The sequence below is a fragment of the Sturnus vulgaris genome, chromosome 3 (assembly GCF_052056855.1).
Source record: "Sturnus vulgaris isolate bStuVul1 chromosome 3, bStuVul1.hap1, whole genome shotgun sequence".
NCBI lineage: Eukaryota > Metazoa > Chordata > Aves > Passeriformes > Sturnidae > Sturnus > Sturnus vulgaris.
In genome coordinates this window covers 98483398-98511186 of record NC_142245.1, presented here as the reverse complement: position 1 = coordinate 98511186, position 27789 = coordinate 98483398, and the positions used below count along the sequence as shown (strand labels likewise).

General features: G+C 38.4%; 2 long non-coding RNA genes across 2 annotated transcripts in view; one reads left to right on the top strand and one right to left on the bottom strand.

Annotated features, from left to right (window-relative positions):
- LOC148224498 (uncharacterized) overlaps positions 1–27789 on the bottom strand; it is a 119149-nt gene that overhangs the window by 30051 nt on the left and 61309 nt on the right. The window lies entirely within an intron of this gene.
- Positions 1–27789, top strand: part of LOC148224499 (uncharacterized) — a 53902-nt gene that overhangs the window by 15244 nt on the left and 10869 nt on the right. The window contains exon 3 of the long non-coding RNA XR_015802723.1: positions 13955–14111. This is a non-coding gene — a long non-coding RNA (uncharacterized LOC148224499). The remainder of the gene's footprint in view (positions 1–13954; positions 14112–27789) is intronic.

The following is a 27789-nucleotide window of genomic DNA, read 5'->3' as shown; positions in this document are numbered from 1 at the left end:
ATTACTTTTTCAAGCATTCCTTGGAAATTTGTCTTCCGGGTTATTTAATTGGGAAGGAAATGTTTAACTCATTACATTATTCTTCTAAGAAATGCTATTTATCTATGTCCTTCTTCTTCCTCCTAATTTTCTTTGCAATGATTTTTCTCTAGAAGTCAGTGAAACTAGAAATGCTTGTTGCTGAACACCTGTATGAAATTAGTCTCTCAATGACTATATTTATCACTTTTGCAGCCTCTTTTGGGAAGTATGAATGTTCAGCAGAGGTCTCCATGGCTTAAAGGGCTTTATAATATATCTGAACAGAATTTTAATTTTTACCAATATACAAATGTATGGCTCCTCTCTAGAGAGGTTCTTTGCCTTTTAAGGTTGTTCTGACTGACACCCTCCAGAGTCACTTTCTCAGACAAGATCCACATGAGATCCTCAGTCCTGGAGAAAGATGGCAATTTTTATAGTAATGGTTCCTTTTGCACCTTGCAGCAGAACTTTAAAGCCTATATGAAGGAACAAAATGTGAATTTTCCAGGCAACTTCTCTTTGTATATCTTCCAGCAATTTTGCAAGGTGATTCAGGAAAATATTAATTTAACTGGGTGTCAAAGTAGAATTTCTGCCAAAATAAATAGGTGATCCTGCAGGATCTCTGTGGCAAGAGAGGCAGCTCAAGCAGAGGAGTCTACTCTGAATAAAGAGTCTACTCTTTCCACAGATCTGTGAATGTCTTGCCCTGCAGATGGGAGCCACACAAGAAATCCTAGAATCCTAGAATATCTGGAGTTGAAAGGGACACATAAGGATGATAGAATTATAGAACATCTAGAGTTGCAAGGGACCCACAAGGATCATCAGACTCCAGCTCCTGGCCCTGCACAGCAGCATCCCCAACAGTCACACCCTGTGCCTGAGAGCATTGTCCAAACATTTATTGGGCTCTCTCAGGATGGTGCTGTGAGCACTGCCCTGGGGAGCTGCTCCTGTGCCCAAACACCCTCTGGGTGAAGAATCTTTTTCTAATACCCAACCTAAACCTCCCCGACACAATTCAGGCCATTCCCTCAGGTCCTGTCCGTGTCCCCACAGAGCAGAGATCAGTGTCTGTCCCTCTCTTCCCCTCCCAAGGAAGTTGTACCTGCAGTGAGGTCTCCCCTCAGTCTCCTCCAGGCTGAACAGACCAAGTGTCCTCAGCCACTCCTCACACGGCTTCCCCTCAGGGCCCTTCCCCATCTTTGTTGCCCTCCCTTGGACACTCTGCAATCGTTTAAAGCCTTTCTTACATTGTGGCACCCAAAACTGCCCCAGCACTGGAGGTGAGGCTGCCCCAGAGCAGAGCAGAGCAGGACAATCCCTGCCTTGCCTGGCTGGTGATGCTGTGCCTGATGTCCCCAGGACAGGGTTGGCTCTCCTGGCTGCCAGGGCACTGCTGGCTCGTGTTCAACTTGTCACTGACCATGATGAAAGAGAACAGGACACTACATGGAATGTAGTGTTGAGCATCAGTGACTGTCACTTGCTTGGCTTTAAGAAAGCATAAGAAACTTACTGAAGATTTCCCACACTGTTGTGCTGAGGGGTATAAAGTGTCTCCAACAGCAAGACAACCAGGAGATGAGATACTGCTAGATTTTTCATTTATTTTTCAGATCTTCTTATTCAGAAGCTAACAAACACAGAATTATCTTTGTAATAGAGACTGACCCTGCAGTTTAATTCATCTTTTGTTTCCAGAGCTATTCAGAATACTGCAGAAAATATATTGCCTTACAGACAACCTCTTTACATAGAGAAAGGTAACAGCAGCTTTCCATCAAAATTTCATGGTTTAAAGTATGCTAATAATCCCATCCTTTCTTTTTCCAACACACACAAAAACCCTTCTATTTCCCCAAGGGAAATTTTAGCAACCTGCCAGGACAACATTATGAACATTTTTTCATCCAAGAATCCCACTGTGCTTTGTAGACATTAATACACTCTATTCCAGAAGAACCCTATATCATATAGTGACTTTATATCTGTATATGTGTGCTGTTCTCAGATGTAAAAGCTGAGACACTTGTATTACTTTATTATTTTCTGCTATTTACAAAGAATTTGTAACACAACTGACTGAGTTGCCTCCTCTTCCAACCCTGTTATTTAACCATGATGTAGAAACAGTACTGCAAAGGCTATGAGTAGTGTATCTTAAGCCAGAATTATTTAATGTGCATCCATATCTAAGCAATAGTTTTCCAGCAGTCTTTCAGGTATGACATGCCAGATGCATTTCCCTTTCCAGAGATTAATTTGCAGAAGGGGAAAAGGGGAGATAACATTTGACTGTCAGTGGGGCACATCATGGATGCCAGCCTCAACACGTGGATTATTCCAATTTGCAAAGTCAGAAGATGTTCCCCATATTGTGGATGACAGGATGGATTAACGGTGGGCTACAGGCCCTCAGCCCTTTTCATAAGTGTCTGAGAAAGACAATGCTGCCCACTGAAAAGGAAGATAGTGCACCAAAGTTGTGCTGCTACATGGTGTTCTAAGGGTATAAGTTGTCAGCCCTGATGAAGGCATCATTCTCTTACTCAAACCTCTTAATCAGTAATACTTCCTAAATTATAGTGATTTTTTCACTCTTGAAGAAATTTTCCCAGGTCTCAGGTGAATTGTATCATTTTTGTTTTTCTTCATCAATATGGTCAGCTAAGTGAATAACTGCTAATTCCCATGCTAAAGGAAAACCAACCACTACATAAAAAATCTTAAGTTTCTAAGCAAAGGAGAATTAATTTGATACTGCTTTTTTTTTTTTTTTTGTTACCTTTTCAAGAGAGAAAACGCAATGTAAGATCAGCAGCCATCTGTACATTCCAGAGCAATTGGACTGCCATATATTTGGTGATGGCAAATTTTGCTGCATGACTTTCCCCAAGATTAGGGCAAAGCTGTCTTTCATTCCAGTTTGGTTTGGTCTGCTTATGAAAGTGATTTCCATATTTCTTTGTTTTGCTTTAAAAAAAAAGTAAAAACAAACAAACAAACAAGAACAAACAGACAAACAAAAACCCCCAAACCCAGGGATGATATTGTTGAGCTTAAAAATGTAAACAGACTGCCATAAGCACCTCAATATCTATCACAATCTAGCTGCTGTGCTGATATGTACTGACAGGACTTTCCTGGGAAGGGGTAACCTTAAAAACTTCTCAGAAACATCACAGGCCTGGCAGCCAGAGGCACAGAAGACTGAGAAAGCCTTCACGCTGGGAGCAATATACACTTTGGTGGCTTTTCAAAAAATGTGAGCAGATAATGTGGATAATAGGCAAATGCCAGTCCAACCCAGCACTGCAGTGGCTCTTGGCTTTACCTGCATATTAACAAAAATCCTTAGACTCTTCTGCTCTGAGATCCCTGTGCTGCTGCAGTACCCAGAGCAGTGAGACCCTGTACCACACATTGCCTATGCAGCCCTTACCCAAGGCAAATTTATCTGCATGATACCTTGATCCATGAATATTATACTGGACAAAATTGAGAGAGGATTATTCCTCTCCAAGCAGACCTGTGAAGGATACACTGGATCTGCAGGTAGAGGAACCTACCTATGATGAGGGAGACCTCAGGGTCTGCTGCAGGATGAAAAGAGACACAATTATGTCTGTGATATTGCCTGAGCATGGGTCAGATTATAGCTCAGGCCTTAAGAAAAATAAATATTTTTTACCAGAAAGATGAGAATGAGAAGAGCCTTATTGGTAAGAGTTACAGTTTTCTATGGCATATCCTAAAACCACAGTTTCCTGCTATGAAAGCTGTGCATTTAGCATCAATAAATCTGCACACCTTGCATTCAGGAGTTCTGAAAGAGTTGATCCAGCCCCCTCTAGACCACTACAACTCTTTTAAAATAACATTTGAAATAGCCATAACGGATGCCTGGACAAAGCCACTGCTGTGTGAATATTTCATAAAGCAGAAATAAGCAGATCCAAGTGATTATAGGTCTGTCAACCCAGCATTGATCTTCGACAAAATAACAGAAAATGTGCTATGAGGATTGATTCATAAAGAATTAATGCAAGGAAATGCAACCAACTCTAATAAAGATGAGAAGCAGATGTGATCAAACTCACTTGATTACTTTTTCAGATTAGACAGGAAATGTGGTTTGTAGAAGCAAAAAGGCTGATAGAATAGACTTATGCTCAGGATTGGTACTGCATGGCATTTTATTTGCCAATAAATTCAGGATTATATGAAACTGAGTTGGCATGCCATATAGATTGGAAACAAGCTATTGATAAGTGTTAAATTGTAATCTTACATGAAGAATTATCATTAAGCAATTATGTTATTTCTGGAAAATTTACACTGCTTCAAAAATTTATCAACACAGTCTGTGCAATAACTTTAAAATCATTACTAATGAAGTTTACAAATGCCATCAAAATAAGGATAGCTAAGAAGTGCAAAAAGAACAAAGGACGGACGCCAGTAATTGTTTAGCTAGTTAGGTGAAGCCCACTTATATAAAAATAACTCAGAAAGAATTTGGGAATCACCAAGGACAACCTGCTGAACATGCTCTGAAAGTCTGAGAGTAACACACTGACCAAAAATATTAGTACTGTCCCTTGGTACAACTGGGAAGTATACATAAGTATTACTCAGCACTGGAAACCCTGGAAAAAGGAAAAACCCTGTCAGTAATTTGTGAAATGGGTAAATATGAGGAAATGTCATGAAAATAATAGAAAAGATTGAAAAATTCACCTGCTTTTTCATACCATATAAATTGATCCAATAGGGAATACTGCTTCCTTGTATGAACATTTATTCAGTTTTATAGTGAGACCATCATAGTGTCAGCACTATCTTAATGCAATCATAGAATAATAGAATGGTTTCACTGGAAGGGGTTTTAAAGATCATCTAGTTCCTACTCCTCTACCATGGGTAGGGGCACATTTTCACTGGACCAGATTCCTCAAAGTCCCATCAACCTGACCTTTAACACTTCCAAGAAATGGGGCATTCACAGCTTCTCTGAGCAATCTGTTCCTGTGCCTCACCATTAAGAATTTCTTCCTAATAGCTAATTTAAACCTGCCCTGTGTCAATTTGAGGCCAATCGCCTTGTCCTGTCACTCCATGCTCTTGTAAAAGGCTCTCCATCTTTCTTGCAGGCTCCCTTCAGGTACTGGAAGGCCACAATTAGATGATTCAGAAACCTTCTCTTCTGCAAGCTGAGCAGACTCAGCTCTCTCACCCTGTCTTCTTAAGAGAGGTGTTCCAGCCATTGGATCATGTTCATGGCTCTCCTCTGGACTCAGTCTTACAGGTCCATGTCCTTCCCTCTTGGGGATGCCAGAGCTGGATAAAGCACTCCAGGTGGAGAGTCCTGACAGCAGAGAAGACTTGGAGTGAAAAAGAGTTCAATAGGCTCAATTTTATCAAAGAAATGTAGTTAACATAAAAGAAACATTAGATGTGAAGTGTTTAATCCAGAAACATCATTGTGAGGAGAGAAACTTCAACAATGCTGAGAAAAGAAAGGCCAAGGAACCCAGTAACTGGAAGGCATAAATAGACAAAATGAGGGCAGTCCTCGTTGTCTGCATTGTGGTTATTGGAAGAAATGACTGCAGTGGTCCACCAGACCTTGAACCCTCTAATCTGTACAGAAATAAGTTTGCAGTGTAACATGGATGCCAGGAGGCCAAATTCCCATATAATTGCTGCTAGTCTTAACAAAATGTGACATATGGTTTCTCCATAAACAAGAATCTGCTCTCAGATTATATTTCAGATTCTGTTGCATTGTCACAGTATGTCATAATACAATATCACTCTCTACTATGGGCTCATCTCTCCAAATATACTGTTAATCCTCTATTTATACTATTCAAGGAAAATGATGAACAGAGAGATTTAGTTTATTTAAGCCAATCTTTATTCACACTCTCCTAGACATAGCCTGATATATTGGTGACCCAACAACGATATTTTAATAGCTTTTAAAAGATGTTTGAATATGAGTTGATAGGTTATTTTTGTAATTCTAAGTGTTGGGGGGAAAAGTGCTTACTATTAACTCTGCATACTTGAATAAGAACCTGGCTACATCATTCAGCATTAGCTGAAAACATGACTAAAAGCAATACATTTGCTGTCCTCACTGATTGTCTTTCAGTGCAATTTCTAGAATACCTGTAGGGCATTTGTACCTAAACAGCTGTGTTGAGCAAACTAATACTCTTTCTAGTAGTCAGTTCAGGCTATTATCATATAATCATTACTTGTTTGTACTATGTCACCTAGAGGTTTCACTTGAAATGAGAATCATTGTTGGAGGAACTGCCTTTGCCCGGACAGCTTATGGCTTAACAGTTGAGACAGATGAATACACTTCGTCTGTAGTAATGAGGATTTTGCAGAGCAATTTACTTTCTGTTATGCTTGATTAAACCTATTATGCCTTTACTGACACTTGTGCAACCCCATTATCCTTTGTAGGTTTACACAGGTATAACAGGTTGGACCTCTAACAGGAATTAATTCTGTGATTTCTGCATAAGAACAAGTAGGACTCAACTCACTCTGTCTGAGGTGTATTAGCTCAGCAGAATGGACAACAGCTAAAATTACCTGCAGTGAAATGCATTTTTGATTCTAAATTACAGGGATGGGACTAGATATGAAGAGGGAAAAGATCTCTGCTGAATTGAAAGATACTTTGTTATACTTAAAAATAAAAAATTTTAAATAGAAGGAGAATTCTTCAAAAACTGAAGAAGTTACATGGAGTAACAGAAAGCGCATACAAAATTGCTGCTATTAGTTAAGAACTGAATCAGTTGGCAAATTTAAGTGGAACAGATACTACAGGTGTGGTTTAAACTAAGGGATCTATTAAATCTATAAACAGGTATTTCAAGATCAATTTTCTTACTGAATCTGAGAAAGCTACTTTCTTCCATGTCAAGACACTTTCCATAGTTAGGGAATATACATTTTATTCATTGCCTATTTCTGCTCACACAAACATCAAACGCAAAACCTTGAACTATCTTCTGTGGGACAAATAGCAAGTGGACAATGTTTAATTATGTAGGATTACATATGTCAGAACAAATGTGGATTTTTAAAAATCTCCATCTTGCACTCCCAAATCCTTGTGTGCAAGAACTTCATAAACAAGCGTCAGTGCATCATCACCCTAAGGCAAATATTTAACCAGTATCAAAAATCACTTGACCTACATTGGCTTTATTAAGAAAATCACTTTTGAGCCATTATTGTACATAATCATGTGTCCTACTTTGGAATAGGCTTGTGGACAGTACACTAGCACTGAGAAGCATAGCAACGTGTATCCATTTAAAGTTTATTCAATGTGAACAGCACAAAAATTCCCAAGTTCCTACCGAATTTGACTGCAAAGGTCACTGTTACTTATTCACATCTCCTCTTTCTGCAAAATTTGTGGTATATGTGGTGAAAAGAGCTTTTCAATAGCGAATTAACTGGCATGAATAGGTACTTAGCTGTTGATCACAATATGACTAAAGTTTGTTCCATGATATTTTATCATCTGTTTGATACAATTGGTATCATATGGAAGCTACATCTGCCTTAGCAAGCAGAATGGACCAAGAAGAGTAGATTCTAGGCAGAAAAGTATGAGTTTTTGTACCTAACATCCACATTTTGAGAGCTTTTTATCTACTATTAGACTAACTCTACTCTGATCCCATAGCCTGCATGCCTATTTGTGACTGGAGTGCAGTGGGTGTGCCTCTGGAGCAAATTTTACAGTATAATTTCATGTAAAATTAATCGAGCTTGGAACTCAGAAGCATCTGCATACTATGAGCCAGTGCAGGGACTGGGAGATGTATTTCAAAAGTATTTTCCTGATCTGAACTAAAATACTGATACACCAGATACACCGGAAGACTGTGCTGCCATCGAGCCAGACCTGGACAGGCTGGGGAGTTGGGCAGAGAAGAGCCTAATGAAGTTGAAAAAAGACAAGTGCAGGGTCCTTGTACTTGAGGAGGAATAACTCCATGGACCTGTCCAGGCTGGGGGCTGATCTGCTGGGACTCAGCTCCATGGAGAAGGACCTGGGGGGTCCTGGTGGACAGCAAGCTGCTCATGAGCCAGCAGTGTGTCCTTGTGGCCAAAAGGCCAAAGGTAGCCTGGGGTGCATTGGGAAGAGCACTGCCAGCAGGGCACAGGAGGTGATCCTGTCCTTCTGCTCAGCCCTGGAGAGGCACATCTGGAGTGCTGTGTCCAGTTCTGGGCTCCTCAGGACAAGAGAGATGTGGAAAATCATGAAGGGACTGGAACTTCTCTCGTATGAGGCAAGGCTGAAGGAGCTGGCCCTGCTCAGCCTGAGCAAGAGGAGACTGAAAGGGGATGCATACAAGTGTCCTAAGAGCAGGTGTCAAGAGGACAGGCCAGATTTTATTCAGTGGTGCGCAGCAAGAGGTGAAGGAGCAACAGGCACGAACCGAGACACAGGAAGTTTAATAGGAACATGGGGGCAAACTTCTGTACATTGAGGGTGACCAAGCACTGGAACAGATTGACCAGAGAGGTTGTGGTGTTTGCTTCACAGCAACCTGCTCTAGGTGAACCTGCTTTAGTGGTGGGGGTGGGCTCAGGTATCTCGAGAGACTCAGCCATGCCGTGATTCCATAAAACACAAAACAGAACGTATCAGTGAAAGTTCCTGGTCTCAATCAAAATGAGGAAGTGAAGGAACACATGGAAAGAGAAAAATAAGAGAACACTCAGACATCAAAAAATAGTGTTCACAAAATGAATGTGTTTTTCAAGTTAACCTCAAGTTTAGAAATTGTGGAATTTATTCTTTTTTATCAAGACTCATACGTCAGTTGTTGAAGGAGAAACAGCTGAAGGAAAAAAATCTTTGCTTCACTCATGTATGTCAGCTCAAAATGACCAAAACTGTTCATAAATGGACAAGTGAAATTTGCAACATGCTTTAGGAAAGGAGGCTGAAAAAAATTAGCTTTTATTAGCATTTAATTTTAAAACTGTAGATAGCAACATTGTTAAAAATTTATTCTAGAAAAATGAAATTTTGTTTTGAAGTGTATGTATACCACCTTTTAAGCATCTATTAAAAATGTTTTGGGTCAAGCACAAGAAATTCTGTCTAAGATCTTTAAGAATTTTTAAGCATTTTTTACTGCAAATGCCAGCCTTTTGGTTCCGCTAAAATAACCCAACCACAAATTGTCAGATATTTTTCCTGTAATTTTTCATTGTGCTAATTCGTACTACTTGGTCAAACCAGAAGCTGGAAACACATAAAGAACTCAAAAAGAAATACACAGTTTGGTTATGGTAGAGCACTGGTTGCAACCATGTTTTGATTTTGTGCAACAGCTTTGCTATGGGGGAGGAATCCAAGTAGGGGGGGTGGAATCCAAGTAAGAAACAAAGCTAATCAAAATCATTTTTGTATTTTATTTTTAGGACACTTCTGTCTTAACCCCTGATATTACTGTGCAGCTCACTGTATATTATATAAACTGCAATACATTCTTAAGAATACTTGAATAAAACAGTGCAGTTTTTTTGAAAATAGATGTGCCCTTATCTGTTCCTTTTTTTTTTTTTCCAATATTTTTTTATTTGGAGAACTTACTAGGAGACAAATCACATTGTTATCTCGTTCCTCTTCTCCTATATGAGTGATTCATTCTGTCTGGGGAGCTTAAAGAAACAAGTAAATATGATAAACAATATCTGTCATCACATAGGGAGCTTGGCTAAAAGGTTTCTGTCACTATTAATAATATTTTTTGGTTTTCAGCCTCCCTGTTTATTGCATTAGTAGCAGATGTAAAGTACTACAAAAAGTAAATAACTCTCAGTTGATGCTACCTGTGAAAATCTGGCCTCTAAATGCATATATTTAAACTTCCTCTGGACAGTCACATAAATAGTCTGAAGGAGAAACCTCAGGGCTAGTGCATATACAAAAAAAAATTGTGATTAGCTCAAACTCTTTATGTTGTGTTATATTGTATGCCTCACCCTATACCACCAATGCAAGAAAAAAAAATCACTTGGCATCTCCTAAGTTTATATAATTTGTCCAGAGTAAATATTTTATGCCTATTTCATCTTACAGAAACTTTAAGCCACATACAGTTTAAAAGTTTTCAGTTATAGACTCAAAAATTGTATACAAGTACCGAAGAAACTATTATGCACTAGCTAATCTGGCTTTGGGGGGAAAAAACAATATGCTTAATTTTAGGCAACTAAACAGGTCCATTGTGGTATATTACTTCTTTAAGTGAAGCATATTCTAATGTGGTCTGGTGAAGTGGGACCACTCTGACTCCCACAGACTTGTAAAATAACTAGAATCCACATTCTGCACTGAAACAAAATCTCTAGAAAATTTCTACACATTCTTTAGCCATTTTTTATTCACCTGTATATAGAATATTGCAAATAATGAGAAATATCCCATTTGTCAACATGTATGAAAAGCTTCACACAACTAACAATTATCTCCAAAGAAAATTATAACTGCAAGAGAAAAACAAATAAAGTTTTAATCAATTGAAATTTATAAAAACCTATTTTTTGATAGTGTTAGATAAACAAATAAATTATTTAAATTCATTTTAGTGCTTTTAATCTGTGACTGGATTTTTCAATCATATAAATTTCAGTGTGAAAAAGATATTGATTTATAAAAGGTTAAAAATAATTAAGACAAACAAATTACTGGATTTCATGGGTAAGTTTAGTATTACCATATCTTTTTTTTTTTTTTTTTGCAAATAAACTACACATTTAATAAAATATGCTTCTATATTAATAGGCCTGCAAATTTCCAAAATGTGTCACTATGTAACAACATAGCTTAAGAGTTATTATGTAATTCTTTCCTATCTTTTATGGATAGAAGTTATGTTTCTATGAATACGACTAACTCAAATGCATATGGCTGAACAGGAGAAAAAATTTTAAAAAATCTTGAAATGTTCCTAAAATGTCTAAAACTGTAGATATAATTTATCTTGGAAGAGATCATAAACTAAAGACAATTTTAATATGCTGTTACTTTTCTCCTGTAGAAAATTTCTTTAACAATTAATTTATTGTCAAGTATTTGGGGAAATTATATATCCATTTTAATTAGCAGTCACAGGACTGTTCTTGGCTGTTTTATTCTGGAACATTAATGCTGGACCACTTTCACACTGTGCTTTCAGCTTTCCCTCTGTCTCACTCACGTATTCATACGTATTTAAAGCTAAAAGGATGCACCAGAATTAATTCCTTTCTACAATTTAACTGAAATAAAACCACCAAGTTCCAACCATCCTGCCGTGGGTAGGGACACCTTCCATCAGACCAAGCAGCTCTAAGCCCCATCCATCCTGGCCTCCAGTAATAAATTTTTTCACCATATTAGCAGGATTTGTGTTCTAGTTAACAGCCAGACTTCTCTGCAGATATTAACACTAAATGCCTAAAGCTCACTGGTAAAACTCATGTCATGAACCTAAAGCCTGGGTCTGGTAGTGCAAACCTACAATAAAGTATTAGTGAGTGTGGAGAAAAAAAGAATTTTATGTCCTTGCCTTGGAGCTAGGATGGCTTCTTGTGCAGTGTTTTGTGTTGTTTATCAATCATTCCTCCCGTATCCTCTTTGTGACATACAGTTTGTGTATGCACTGAAAAAAGAGGTCATACAGACTCCTCTTAGCTAATATTTCACACTTCATACCCAGTTTCACAGACGGAGGTAGATCCACACTGCAATTTGAAAATTGTGTATTTGATAAGAAATATATATGTCAATCTAATGCAAAATTAAATTCTTCATTGGGGGCATGGTTGGCCTTAGAAGATGGAGAGTAAATGTTTTTAAATAGACATATAGACATTTCTTCACACAGCCAACACCTTTACAACAGTAAAGGAACTCAGACTGAAGATCCCCTTCACGAGGTCCAAGAGCACTATTTTCTTTGTGATACCTACAGGACAATGTAGGTCTTAATACCTATAGCCATGGGAAAGGTTAATATCAACATGAGCAGCTGGATATGGTTGGTAGAAATGCCATGCAAAGTACAATTTAGGTGTAGAATCAGGTGCAGTTGGTAAGAGGCTCTTACTCTAATGGGGAATCCTGGGGAACCACGTGCAGGAATGTGTATTTTTGAAGCACTCAATGAAATTTCAGTAATTATGATTGTAGTGGTAAATATAATATGCTGACAAAAATATCATCAAAGTGAAAGTGTTTCTCCAGAAAGGTATATTTATAAGATGTAAAGAAACAAGAGAAAATGAATTGAAACAATACTTGGTTCTGGATATACTTGGAATACTCGGATAAAAACACCTGTGTTAATAGGCTAAAATATATTGTAGGAATTCTGGAAAGTTGATAGGAGTCTATTATTGATCCCAGAATCTAATCTGGATATGAGAAAATATTATTGCATTTGGTTGGAAAGATACATTTTACAATATGCATAACAGAGAGTTATCCTGTAGTGAGGAAAAAAGTCCTACTGGCTCAAATAGCATTGATGCACCCATCTGAAAAAGAATTCTTGTTAATTTCCAAAGCCTTCAGTGTGCAGCATTTAATTTGTTTTAAAAAGAACAACAACAAAAAAAGTTGAAGAAAATAATGCAGTTAAAACTACTTAAAGTTCTTCATTTCAAAAAGACAGCACTTCATCTAAAGTAGCGACAGCCAGGAGTATTTCTGAGCTCCCAAATGTGGAAATAGGCCTTGGCCATCTCCCAAGGGAATGAGGGCAAAACCTTGGCACACGACTGCTCCCTTCCCTTGCTGAACTTTGATTTTGATGAGAAGGAAATCTGGGCCCATGAGTCAGGAGGGAGAGGCACCTCGCTCTGACACTGTGCCCTATCTGGGGATCAAGCAACTGGGACTGCAGGCACCGCGCCGGGTGCGCAAGCTGCTGAGTTTGGATGCAGCCCAAGGTAACTATTTAGGGAGACCAACTGAACTAAGGAACTTGGGGATTAGATTTTGGAGGCAGCCTGGAATGTCTCCATGTCAAACGTGCTAAAGCTATCTGGAATTTGTATGCCAGGCAGGGAGAAAAAAATTGTTGTATGAGAACTTTCCAGACCTAACTGGAAGAATAACCATCTTGAAAATGACATTAAGCATAAGTAGGGAGTCTACAAAGAATGGAAAAAAGGACTGATCACCAAAGAAAACTATGACTTCGAAGTCAAGAAATGCAGGTTCAAAGTGAGACTTGGCAAAAGTGGGACTTGCTAGTGGGACTCAAACTGAGTATGACCTCATAAAGGAAATCAAGCTAAATAGTTAAAGTTTTCTTTAGGTATGCGTATAGATGGAGAAAAAGGCAGGAAGCTGAAAGACTGCAATGAGGAGGAGGTACACATGAAAGCTCCATATTTGATTTGAGTTGGTTTATATTTGGCTAAAAAATCTAAATATTATTTCAGTTTACAATAAAATTAATGGGTTTGAATGTGGAATTACACACTGGGAAGCAAATGGGAAAGCAAGCAAAATGACTATTATACTCAAATAGTTTATTAAACTTGAGGTTAATTAAAAACTTGAGTTGATTAAAACTGAGGTTTCTCAGATAATCTGCAGTCTCACAAATTTGGAAGAATAGCTGAGTGAAACCCAAATTCCCACAATAGGCTGGAATAAACCTATCAACCAAGTGGCAGTCCTTATAACAGGAATACACAAATGCAGTTTTTGCATTAAGACTAGTCATCCTAGCACCTACAGGATCCTGTATCCTGATCTCAGCAATGAGATTAGACCTGGAGTTGTCAAAGACCTTGTAATATTGTTTTTTCATGGATAAATTATGCTCTACTACATACTGATGCCTGTTTTGTATTCTTTTTTACCAAGTAATGTGAACACTATCACTGCAAAAACAGAGTGCTTAAGAAACTGAGATTGGCAGAAGGGCAGTATGGCACAGAAGGGATTGCCTATAATGTTACCAGCACCAAGCTGCAGACAAAGTGTGGAGCAAGAGAAAAACTCCTGCAGAACCACCTGAATTGTAAGTGTGTATTTATTCTGCTTAATATTTCCTGAAAAACTAAGAGACAAACCTGAGCATACTGGTGAAGAAAGTAAATGACATACACTTGGGGTATTCACAAAGACTGACTTAACTGTATTGGAAATAATTTCTCTGGGATATTCCTATGGTAAATGACAGATTAACTCCACTGAGCACAATTCATACGAGGTGATGAAACTCTTGCTCCAGCTTGACTCCTAGATAAGCTGTTCTCCTTCCTTTTGGCTCATAGGCAGCCTGGAAATCCTAATTTTGCTATACTATAGCTAGACTAAAGCTGGTCACTGCACACACACACACCTCTTCTCTTGCTAGACTTTCCTTCTGTGCTCTCCACTTGCATTGTCAATATATTATTAGGTCATTATACAGGAAAAGTAAAATTACCTTGAAGAGTATAGAAATAGAATGAAATTCAGTAGTACAAAATTCAATAGCTGCATTGCTTTCATAAACTGAGAGACCACTTTTAAATAGCCAGTGAGAGGAGGATCTGGGAAACCAGCAGGGAGGCAGATTAGCAGATGTAATCTTGAGATATATAGGTAGAATTATTTACACAGAAGCACACATTTATGAGGTGTTCTCCAAAACACTGCATACAATTCTGGACATACACATTACGAAAGAAAAATTTAAATAGAAATAGGCTAAAACCAGCTTATGGGAAAATCAGGAGGACAGAGAAATAGCATTTTCAAAAGAAGCTAGTTTTGGTTTATTTGCCTTAGCAAAACAAAGTTTGAGGCAAGAAGTGAATACCATATACAGACATATTAGGGAAATAAACAGTGGGGAAAAGAAGACACAATTCAAACTAAGAGGCATTACTAGCAAAGGAACTAATGGCTATAGACTAGCTATTAATAGCTTTAAGATGAAAATTAGACAGTGTTTGACCATTAGTGCAGTCCGACTAAAAAGACAGATTCTGAGAGGGGTGTAAGAAAGAAAATGTATAGTCATTTCTGAGAAGGCAGTGAGACACTGCACAAAATGTTGTATGTGGTAACTCCCATGATAAAGGGAAGACTCCAGGGTGCAGGTGTATCTCACCTGGCCCAAACCAGCTCTCCATTCCAAAACACACTCTGTGTTTTAAAGTGACTTGGTTCTGCTGAGACATGAAATTTCGTGCGACTGGAAATGAAACCTGGGCTTGAGATGCTCATTCCCTAATAGAAAAGAGATTTGAGAGAACTAGCACGAGAAATCCCAAGTGTTCCTGAGAAGCTTGCTGAGTCTGCTGTGCCCTTCAGCAATGGAGAACGCAGCAAGTGTTTCAAGCATCCTTGACAAATTCACCCAGGCTTCCAACTCATGCTATGGCTTTCAGCATATCTGTACTGCTCACCAAGTGGCACTGCTCACTATGACTTATTTTAACATTAAGTTCTGTAGTCCATGAAAGGATCAGTCTGCATAAATTTTATTATTATTGTACCAAGAATTTCCCAGAACTGACTGCTCCCTTAACAGACATGACATGTACTGACAGTACGGAGAACTAAGAAAGCTATGGACCCTGAATAACCTGAACAGGAGAATTTTTCATACTTAAGCCATGAAAAAAAACCAGATAAAGAATCATTCAAAATAATTAAACCTTATAATTTTGGCTTGGTTTTAATTAATTAGGATTAAGACATAAAAGCCCCACAGCCTTTGAATTTTTTTAATAATATGTCAGAAATTATCTTTGATTGTTTCAGGTGAATAATACTACAATTGTTTCCTTTTCTTATGATTGTAGACTGCTAAGCAAGTTGGTTTCTTGCCAGTAGTAAATATTTTTATATTGCTTCAGCCTCAGAGTGGTAGAACAAATCAAGCTTCAAATTTTAATGTTATTCAGTTTGTTGTTTCAATTTCATGTATTGCATGTTTGGCTCTTTTTTCCTTGGCTACCTTTTTAGCAGCTCTTAGAAATAATTTGAGTCTTTTTAAATTTTTTTTTTACCTTAAACTGCATTGGCATAAGTACCACATACAGCATATGCCTCTGCAACGCAAATGAGAACCATGTAGAGCAAGATTTGAAAATGTGAAATATTTGCAAAGGGAAAAAAAATCCTATATAAATGTATTAATTATATCTCGACCAGGATTGTTTTCTTATGTAACTATTATTCCATAGCCTAGCTTGATTTCTTATAGTTCATTGACCCATTTGGTAAATTCACAGACAAACTTTGGCAGAGGTGTAACTTGATAATTAAAAAGTATGTTATCTCTTGCCAGCTTGTTATAGCCAAGTGTAAGCTGAACGCTAGCTTTCCCTAATCCCATCAACCCAGTCTGTAGGAAGGGTCAGGGGTCAGTAACTGCTTCTAAAAACACTGTTCAATTGAATCCAAACAAGCTCTTACCTACTAAGCAGCTGCTCACAAACAATTCGGAATCTGTCCTCATTACCAATTGTTAGGGGCTCCTGTTGCAAGAAAAGCCCTGTTTTGAATAGGCCTCTAATGCACCAGCAAGTCTTCATCTGATAGGCTAAGACCTAAAGTCAGCAAATTTTTTTTACTTCTTTTTTTTTCCTTCTAGCACAAAGAGAAAAAATTAGAAACCAGCTATTACCAGCTGGCATATCTACTGTCTCTGGCAGGAAGCAAGATGTTAATTTTCAAAACATGGTTTTCTACGTCAAAGAGGATTTCTAGGAACTGGAGGGAAAAAGAAAGAGTAAATATAATAATATATGGAACATTGTGAAAAGAATAAACTAATTTTCAATTACCGATAGAACAAAAAAGATTCTGTTAGGAAAAAAGAGTTTTAGAATACCTCTTCAGGAAACTTTATTCAAATATTTTAGTCACTAGTGAAAATAAGAGCAACATCATTATGGTCAGTGGTCAGACCTAGTTTTGCTGATTATCTAAAGGATGCTGACCCTGCTGCCAGGATTTACAGACTTTTAAATTTTGTTCTACAGTGTCACATACCTAGTAAACTAGAAATGCTTTCGGAAGGAATAGGTGAAGATGTTAAAAACTTGTAGAAGGGGAAAGTTATACTTACAATAGAGCTTGTTGCCACCTACAAAATCAAAGTAGTTTCCTGCTTTAAACGTTCATACATTTATTCCTGTAAGTTTGTGAAAGTTTGTACCTTCCTTTATCAAAAACGAAAAAATCTTGCATCAGTGACCAGCTATTGCAAGAGATGGTCACACCCTGGAACTGTGGTATGTAGGGTACCTCCACTGGTGTAAACTGGGAGCCTCAGACTCACTGGTTTCAAGGCGGGAAGAATTAAACCCTCTCTGACTGCTCTTATTTTTTATGTTTTAAACACAGCTGGTTCTTTTGAAATCTCTTTTAGATAGCCTTGAAAAAGACAATCATAAGATGACAAATGAGGGGCTGCACAGAGGTTTCTAGTCCTGACACCAGCTTGGTGAAAACACGGGCATTGTGGTGGCCCAGAGAATGAGAATGTGGTCCCAGACTCTTGAGATTTTTCAGTCTCTTCTTATTCCTGAGGCCAGTAGCTTTTGCAAGCCTGATTTGTAGAGCATCTTGTCTCTCTCTCCCTGGGGTCAACCTGTGTTCTGGGCAGGAAAGTGAAGTGCACAACATGATGAAAATTTCAGAAGAGTTCCTAACTCAGGTGCAGAGTTTTATTATAGGAACACATGCAAAGAGCTTAGATGCCTTACACCTCTTTATGTCCCTGTGAAGTTGCATAATAGTTCTCCTAATTTTACATTGCAATTCTGGAAGCTGAGAAAATATGTTTCTTTTTCTGTGCTGCACTGCTTTTTCTTTCTGTTGTGAAGATCACAGCTTATTGTGGGAACAATTGAATTTCATTACTCTCATAGTTTCAGATGGAGAAACAAATATTTTAGGTAACTTTACCAGGAGAGTGGTAAGAAAAGATAGTTGTTCTGTGGAGCAGGAGAACAACTCTTGTGAATATTCTTGCAGCAATTGCTGCACATATTTAAATTACCCATCAGACACAGTACAAATGTTAGCTTCCAAGTGCTGGCAACTTATTAAATGATAAGTGAAATTGCTGCAGAAATAGTCATAATTAGAAATATGCCACTGAACAATATTTTTAGTTTTACTTGAAGCCTTAAGGATATAACAATTCCATTTAAGTGATATAAAAGTCTCTGACTTCCAGAGGCAGTAGTCATATGCAGTACATAAGCAGGCTTAGTGCATTAGGCAAATATTCTTAACAGTTTAAATACGAAAAAAATAAAATAAAAAGGAAGATGAAGATGAGACTCACTGGTTTCCAGTAGTTATGACATGCATGTATGCACTGCTGGGTTGGTTGTCTCTGCTCGTTCAAATTCCTTCACCCTCCACAAAACCTCTTTCTCTGAGTTCATTCTATGGGACTCATTAATGAATATTTTTCTAAGGGCTTTGGATGTTGTATTTTCTCTTTTTTATACACTCCCTCAAGAGCAGAGATGAGAGTGATGTCAACATCTGAACTTCCCTCTATGCTGTTTCATCACTGTCCAGCCTCCCTTGCTGGCTCTTCTCTGACTCACTGGCAATACACTCGTTTGGGACACTTCAGCTGGAACACAGGCATTCAGCTACTCCTTCACAAATTAATTTTCCCAGTGGACTCTGCTTCCAGAATAAGAATACCAGGACACAATCCAAATGATCACCCTGCTTTGAAACTAACTTTGAAAACATCAGTGCTAGCAGTCAGTTGTTGAGAAGCAAGTCCAGAGTCTCAGCTTATTTCTCAAGGGTGGGTATTTGCATACCCAAAATGCCATCCAGAACTGTCGGGTTTTTGAGGCTGAGGACGAAGGGGCTGGGACTGTTCTCTTCCCCTGTCAGGCAAGACATTGTGGTGCTGCTGTTTGCTTCTGCTCCCCACTTGACTGCCTGATCTTATACAGAGGGATAGGAAATGGGTCCAGCTATAGGGGCTTCTGCCCCAAAGTGTGTCAGAAATTCCCGCAGTGACATTGAACAGGCTCCTACTTGCATTCTCCCCAAAAGACATAAATTTTCATTTGATCTTACCTACTTGAAAAAAAATTGCAGAACATTTTTGTCATTGGACATGAAAGTGATTGAGATTCAAGAATTTGTGGGAATTAAATTCATGGCATGAATTCAAGCATTTAATTTCTAAAAAAAAAAAAAAAAATATTCTGGGGGTTTATTTCCTTTTTTTTCCCCCCTTTTTTTCCCACTGGTTACTAAATGTGGCTGCATTCCCTATTCTTAATTGTCTCCCTGGAAATATTTAGTCAAACTATGCTTTCAGTCGCCCTAGTATAAATACAGAGCAGCTACAATGAGTTCAGAGGAAGAAGGCCAGATTTCTATTTTACAGCTATGAAGAAAATTTTATTTAGGTCTCTTGTATACTGTTCCACTATTTATAGAACAGTTCTGATCAAAATACAAATTGAAGTTTTCAAATAGATTTTTTTCATAAATCAATATCCCAGCAAACCCAGTCAGTTAAATAAACAAACAAAAAACCCAAAAAAAAAAAAAAAACAAAAAAAAAAAAAAAAAACAAAAAACAAAAAACAAAACAAAACAAAAAAAAAAAAAAAAGCTTCACTTTATTTTTCTGACTCTTTTCTCTGAATGTTTCTCTTTGTTTGGTTTTGAGTCCTAAATAACAGCAACTTGCTAATAGCGCGGGCTTGATTTAAAACTAACAATGACAGTCTAAGTCCCCCTGAAAAAGGGTTAAAAATAGACTGCACACTAAAGTCTGCTTAAAAAAAAGAAAAAGTCTTTAAATCATTTTATGTTTAAGGGAATTTCTTTTCACCCTTCCCCCTTTCAAAAAAAAAAAAAGAGAGAGAGAAAAAGTGAGACCATCTTAACTGTAAGAGTAAGTTTATTCAGGTGGTATGAATCAGACAGGGCTCACTGATGCAAACTATAGCCTCAGAAAGCACAGCAGGCCCTGAGCCTCACAGGGCTGCCCCACGAAAAGAAGCATAACAAAAACCAGAGAAGAACAGGCCTGCAGTAATCTCCTTGCCCTGGCTAGAAAACAGGGGTGAAGGAAAGCTGCCCTCTCATTATGGTTTTGGTCTCAAGGTTAGAATTAGACCCTTAGGGTAAGCAGCTGTCAATTAGAGATAACTCGGACCAATGCTGTCTGAAATCTTGGACTTATCTCCTAGCAACTCCCCTTCTTTCAGGGCAGCAACCCTCCACTCTGCCTTCAGCTCAAGAGTCATCTTGAAGGCAGCAAAATAACCTTTTCAATTTGGGCAGATGCATAAAAAATCCAGCTTCCAGAGTCTGCGTGAAGCCTGCGTGACATTTGACTGAAGTCGGGTTTTAATCTAGGTTGATTATATATTTGCTTTGTTTTTCAGGCTGCAGATGTTGAGAGGTGATTTTGCTAAAAGAGCATTCTCAGCTAAAACCTACAAATTCCGTGAGTTTTAGGCACATGGTGGTTTGCTGAGAGAGACACAGGGTTATCATGTTTGTGCATCTGCTGATGCATCTCTCCTTCCCGCTGTCTTTTACACCAGGAGAGATTTGCCAAGAGTGGTGAATGAGGAGTGGCCATGGTTACGGCCACAGCTCTGGAGTCCTCCCTCTGGTGTGGCAGGGTGTGCAGAGCAAAGACAAGCATAAATCCTATTAAGAAAAGCAAGAGGTTATGCACCATTTGTGTAGGGAACATGACTGAATTTGAGGGGGAAGTTTAAAACACACCAAAAGGCACCTCTACTTCTATTTTCAGGGCTTACTATTCATTAGATCTTATTTTAGATCTGTAGCAGTCCCTTTTCCTAAAAAGGTGAAAAGGGGGGGGGGGGGGGATCAGAGAGAGGAGGAGCAGGGAAAGGGAAAAGGGGTGCTCATGGAAAAAGAAGGGGGGGACAAACAACAAGGACGGAGCTCATCTTTGATTCAGTTGGGGTCCGTATTCACAAAGAGATCACTCAGAAATTTTGTACAAATGGCAGGAGCAGAATGTGAGCGCAATGAGGGGCCTAATGCAGGCACTTGTCCTGTAATCAAAGATTCAGCTCAACATGAGTCCTTTGTGAGACAACAGCATCATTCTCCACCCGGGCTAACCCCTGAATGCAGAGCAGCTCTCTTAAGCAAGGCAGGCAGGATGAGCTTCGCATTTCTTTGTCTTCTTTGGAAAATATGATGTTTTTTTCTTTCCTATTCCTCATTTGCTTCTCTTCTAAAGAAAGCATTTTTTGATGTGCCTGTAGTAAGCCAGAGGATGTTAGCGTGAGTGGAGGCGCTCTCAGGGCTCGGAGAGAAGCAGATGGGCTGACATGGTGGAGCGAGGGCAGCCCCAGCCTGCGTTTGGGGAGTGTGCAGAAAAATGGCTGACATCTCCCGCTGGCGAATGCATGATGGGCGTCCTCCTCTGCGTAAGCACAATTCCCCTTCCTCAGCCTCCAGCAGCCCTGCTTAGACAAAATGTGCTGGGATTCCTTTCTTCCTGCTTAAAGCCACTCTGCGGTAGAATTTTGAAAAACTTTTCTTTTAAAAAAATGTTTTACCATTTTGTTAAAATGAAGCAGAGAATTTCAATATGTGTAAATAGACTTTTGCAGTTGGGTTGCATTAGGAATCCCTTTTTTGGATGCAAACGGTGTTTCCTTATATATATTTAAAATTTCAAGGTAAAAAAAAATCTATTTCTGCAAAAATATAAAACAGTATTTATCTACTTCCTGATATTTTTGCTCAGTCTGAACATTACCTGATATGATGGGTATAATATATGCTTTTCAGAATTTGGCTCTTGAGAACTGGAAACAATATTCAGAAAGTAAGACAGATTTTCAATCCTTAAAGCTTTACCCAGAAACAATACAAAAAAAACACTATTAAGGAATTGCCATGCAGAAAGTGAATATAAAACTAAGTAGCCCAGTTGAACATTTTGTTATTCTGGGGTACAGCAGTCTACAGTAGTGTAAACCAGCGTGGTATTGTGGCAAGGAGGCAGGTTCCAAATTCTTAGGAATCCCATTAAGTCTTTGCTTCCTTCAATAGCTAAGTGCTTATCTCTATAGAGAACTGACTGCTACCTCTAGCATTGCTAAAGGTGCTTGTTGAAAAGGCTACCCAGAAATGGGTCAAGCCTACAATCCTTGTTGATATCACAGGGAGTCTTGGAAGCAAAAGGCGGACTGCTTAAATTTCAGACAGTCTTATTTGTGACACAAATATCACATTAAATAACCAGAAAGGTCAGTATTACTATTTTAGTGTACAATGTAAAGTTTAAAATATTCCTCAGTGCCCAATGATGATGAAGTAAAAAGGGAAAATATTGTTTCAAATAACAGATGTTTTGATATAAACTTAAATTGTAAAAGATAGAAAATATTCATGATAAGGTAATCTTATTGTTAATTTAACTGAAAATGTGTGACATCTGTTTGGTACATAGCATCATCTTTTTACTTGGTTCTCCAAAACATTGTTGTGATTCACCTGACCTCTGTACGTGTGTCAGTGTGTATGTGTGTGAATATTTGCATGAGCATGTATTCCTCAGCTACCTTGCAGCTGAAGATTTTAGAAGCCTAAATTGCATACTTTTCTGTCTGGTTGTGTTCGCAAGTCAATTTACCTACATTTTCATGCTACATATATCCAAAACACAGTGCAAGTCTAGTTGTACATTTATAACATAAGGCTTTTTCAGATCATTATATATTTATTGTATATTTTTCAAAAGTGGGCAAATATAAACCCCTAATGGATTCTTTTGTCCTTTTTTCTTTTCATATGACATGTATGTTTTTAATTTTATATCATAAATTTTTGACCTTATATAAGATTGCAAAAAAAGTTTTACATTTTCAAACTAGGCCTAGTTTTAATTCAGGGAATGATGTAATCACTACCATATTCCTTCTTGGAGACTCAAACCAGCGAGAGTCCTGCAGCTCTGTGGCCCTGTCAGGCTGCCCTGGGCTCTGCTCTCAGAGCTCCCAGTGTGATTCAGCACTCTGCTCCTATTCAAGGACAGAATAAGAATGTGCTTAAGTGCTTTGTGCTTCGAAAACATGCTTAAATGCTTTGTTGAATTGAGAACTAATTAAATGACTGAAAGTTCAAACTTAATATCTCAGTGTATGGAATGTGTGAATTTTCCCACAAGAAAGAATAGCATGCTCTGAAAATATGGCCAAAAAAATTTGGGTTTTTTTTCCTTAGGTTTGTTTTGTGTTGTTGTAGGGGGTTTTTTTTGTTGTTTGTTTGTTTCTATTTTTCAGCAGGAAATAGAGTATAATTAATTTTTAGGGTTTTTCCTTCTAAAAAATTTAAAATATTTTTTAAAACGTGCGCAAAATAAATTGAAATCAAAATAAAAATATACATGTTCAATGAATTAATTTTGTAGTTGTGGTTAGGATTTATTTCTGAAATCTAGCAAATGCTACTGGGGGGGGAGGTTAAATTCTCCTTTCTCAAATGTTAATTTTTACTTTTTCTTTGAAGTGCCTCACAGAAGGGATTGGCAGAGTTCCAGAATAACAGCTGGAAGTGAGAAGGAATGAAAAAGTATATCATAGAAATTCAAATGAGAAATAGGATATACATTTTTAATGGGTATGGTTATCATTCATTTGAACAAATTATGAACGTATAAACGAGGGATTGTTTTTCAGATTTCCAGATGTCTTCAGCCCAACATTGGATGCCTTTCCAATAGACAAACACAAGCGATTAACTTCACAGAATGCCTGTGAGTTGAATTTCAGACAAAGATAAAATGGTACATTCTGGCCTTCAGATCTCAAATCATCAGAGATAGGAAATACTGTAATTCTGGACACAAGCTCATTTGCAGTATGTGTGAGAAAGGTCCTTCATTTCATGTCCTAAAAAATTAGTAATTTCTTTTTTTAAACATGATTTTGTCGGGTATTTTTTCTGTTACCTATGTTCAAGAAAGAACATATATAACATCAGAGAGGGTAGCTGTTAAGATCAGATCTATTGACATAATTAACTTATTTGCAAACAGTTTAATGTATTTTTGTCTGAGTTTGCCTTCTTGCACACACCAAAACTACTGTGATTCAGCTCCTTGTGAATTAGGGTGTGCAGCAAATAAAGGAACAATCATCTCGTCCAAACATATTTGCATTCTTAATATGGTGCACACATTCAGGCAAGTGGCAATTTGCATGAAGACCATGAGCCAAATTCAGTTCTGACAGTAGTAGGCATAACTTTATTCAAATCAGACAAGCAGCAGGGATTTACAAGGGGCAAGAATAGGTGCTGAGTATTTGCTGCATATCCATGCTCCAGCATAATGCGTTGCTGTTGTGCAAAACTTCTTATTTTTCTTAGACAGAGCAGAGCTTAGCAAAACTAAAGGCAAGTTTCAGCTGAAAATTTGGGTATGGATGCAATATCTGGCAAGATATATGGCTTGCTTTTACACCTGGCTTTCAGTGCAAATAATAATAATTTTTTAAAAATTATTCTCTTTGCATGCTTTTGTATCTGGGATTAAATCCCATTATGCCAGGATGCCTCTGGCCACCTTCAAAGCATCTTTAAAAATTCAGTCACAAGCATAATCAACTTCATTCTGTCCAAAGTATTAGCATTTTTTAAGCGTTTGTTTTCCAAATGTTCTTACTAATACTTTAATGGTGGTTGTATACCCCAGTGCTGAGGAGCTGGCTGATGTGTCTTGCTGTGTTTCAGAGAATGTTGTGAGGAATCTATAGCAATTAGCTGCTCATGCCTCTGCTTTCCTGTTTTGTGCCTTCCTTTCATGTATCAGATGTTTGTAAGTTTTCCATTAGACATTTCCTGCTTCTAATAGATGTTTGTGAGGCTTTTGCTTTGAGCTATCAAGGCTCCAATTTGTGCTGAGATGTTTGGTTTTGTTTTAGGGCTGAGGGGTCTTTGTACTCCTTTCTTCCTAGAAAACATTATAATCTGGAAAAAATAAATAAATTGTACATTGCAAAAAGTGAACATGACTCCTTCATCTAAATGGCATGGTTTGCACATGTGTCTTTTGTCAGCAGATCACTCCTAAAATAAAAGCACTTAAACTACAGTTTCTGCCAACTTATCAGACACCAATTGGTGACAACATATATGTATTGCAATTTCTAAAGGCAGCTTTGTAGTCCAGTGTTTTCATCTTCTTGGCCCTGCTTTTTTTTTTTTCTCTTTTTAATTTGAAACGGTGACTGATTTCTTTTTCTGTTTCCACCAGCTTGGTGTGCTGCATGTAACAAGTAAGTAGCTTTAGCTGCTTTTGAAAGAAGAAAATACCTCTTAAGAAGTGTTTCAAATGAGTGCTGCCCAATGTGAAGTGGCTGTCAAAATTAACTGGAAAGGCATAATTGATTCTCTGAAAGTCATACATGAAAACTAGCTCAAATTTTACAAATCCATTTTTGACGTGTTCAAATACTTAAATAAATGTGGTGCTGATCTTTTAATCCCCTCTTCTATCTTTTAGCAGCAGAGCAGCCTACCAGGCACCAAGGCAGCCCCATCCTCTCGGAGGGTGTTTTTGCAGACAGGCACTATCCGTCATTCCTCCATTCACATGGTACCAAGGTTTCTGGATCTGTATTTTGCGTATTGAGTCACCAAACCAATGCATCATCAAAGGAAGTTGTCAATTCACAGCACATCACCCCTGCTTTGAACTTAGGAACGAGTCAAACGTTTTTGAGCTTTATTTATTAAGGTCAAAAATGGGTTTGAATTGGCAATGAGGGCAGGGGAGTGGTGAGGGGAGCGGAGGATGGCTGCTGACTCAAGAAACCTGCTGGGACTTTGTGGCCCACTGCTAGGCAACAGCCCATCCCCACCACAGCAAACATACGGCCACAAAATGAATGACCTCATCTACAAATCAGCTATTTGATATGCAGATTGGCCTGCCGGCCTCTGCCATAGCACCGCGCTGCACGGGCAGCAGGTGCAGCAGGAACAAGTACATGGCCTCTTCACATTTTAAAAGCCAGGGCTGGCTTGTGCTCACCCACTCCCTCTGGTCCTTTGCAACTCCTGAAGCTCTGCTGCCTTCATTTTTTATTTAGACCCTCCATTTAAAGAAAAGATGGCGTCTCCTTTCTGCTTCCCTCTGCGCACAGCCCTAGGCCCAGGGAGGAAGGGGCAGGGCTAAGAAGCTTTGCCAGCAGCCTTTATGATCCCTTCAGCATCTGAACACAAGACCTGAAAAAAAACAAGGGGCTTTTTAGGAAGGAATTGCAACTCCCGAGTTTTTTGTCTTCTCAGATGTCATGTCTTTGAAAACGATTATCATGGTGTGGTTTGTTGCTGTTTCTTTTTCAAAATGGAGACCCTCTTTGTGCAGGCAGTGCTGTGGAAGGCAGCATTTCCCCTGTGCACGTTCTCCCCTTTAATTGCATGGACAGTGCCGTTCGCAGCCTACAGTGAGGGGAGGACGTGCGGTTTTGAGGGCAGACTCGCAAAAAAAAAAAGAAACATAGCATTTTGTAGCAGAATTAGAGTATTTTTCAGCTGTGCGTTAAAAAGAATAAAGAACTGCTGCTACTCTGGTCTATGAAACAGCACTGAGCCTCTTAGTGGGCCTCAAAGAGCAATAAAACACAGTGTAATATAATTTGTATTGTCTGTGGTTGCAGGTTATGTCCTGAAAGCCGTAAACTATTACAGCTTTATAGCTATGCTGCTGGTATTAACTAAATGAAAGGGCTATTTGTTCTAAATCTGTAGCCTGCATGATAGTGAATCTTAAATTCATCAGAAGCAATTGATGAAAAAAGGGGTAAAAATGCTGCAGACCCAATAGAGTCAAAGCTCTAATGCAAAGAAAACAAAGATTTGGTGTGGTGTCTAACCCCTTCAGGTTTCTGCCTCATACTTCTGGCAGGCAGAATCGATCATCCCGAGACTACAAGGTATATTCAGCTGATAGGCCTGAGGGAAGCCTTGGGCTACTTGTTACAGGAAGATATGAAAAAATAGATATTTACATCAGTGTGTCTAGATCATTCTGGAGACTAAAGAAAGATCCTGAATTTGCTGAAATATAGAAGTGTCTTCTTTTTACCTCCTTAAGAGCGATTTTATTGAAAAATGCACCTCTGAGCAGCAAAGACAGTGATTTAGGAAGCCAATCTAACGATGCTGTGTCTTTCTCCTGAAAGCTGTGAAATTGTTTAGATTTTAGCTTGAAACTTTGGAATTTCCTGGTAAAAAGGAATTGCTTTCCACATGTACCCAGTTGCAATGTTTTAGCTTTCTTCAGATTTGAATTTAAACATGGATATGTGCCATTAAATTTGCTCAAGGCTATGAATTATTTGTCAGATAATTCTGCAGCTGGTTCCCCATAACCTTCAGCTTCTGCATAAGCCATGAGTTGATGATGCCAGGAGTAGGCTCTGGCCTGACGCGGACTCTTGGTCACTATGAACTTCTGTCAGGTTTTTGTGAGACAAACTCTTTTGAGTTCAGAATGCACATCAAGTTAAAGCACCCAAATACTTGCTTAAAATCGGATAATCCACAAATAATTTTTTTACTAAAAACTCCCAAGAATGCTCACAGCAAATAAATGCTAATAGGAAGAATGCAAAAGGAAGTGGGTTTGGACACTCAAAGGATTGTGGATGACACAATTGTGATTATTGCCCCATTTCTTTCAAATGGGCTTTGCC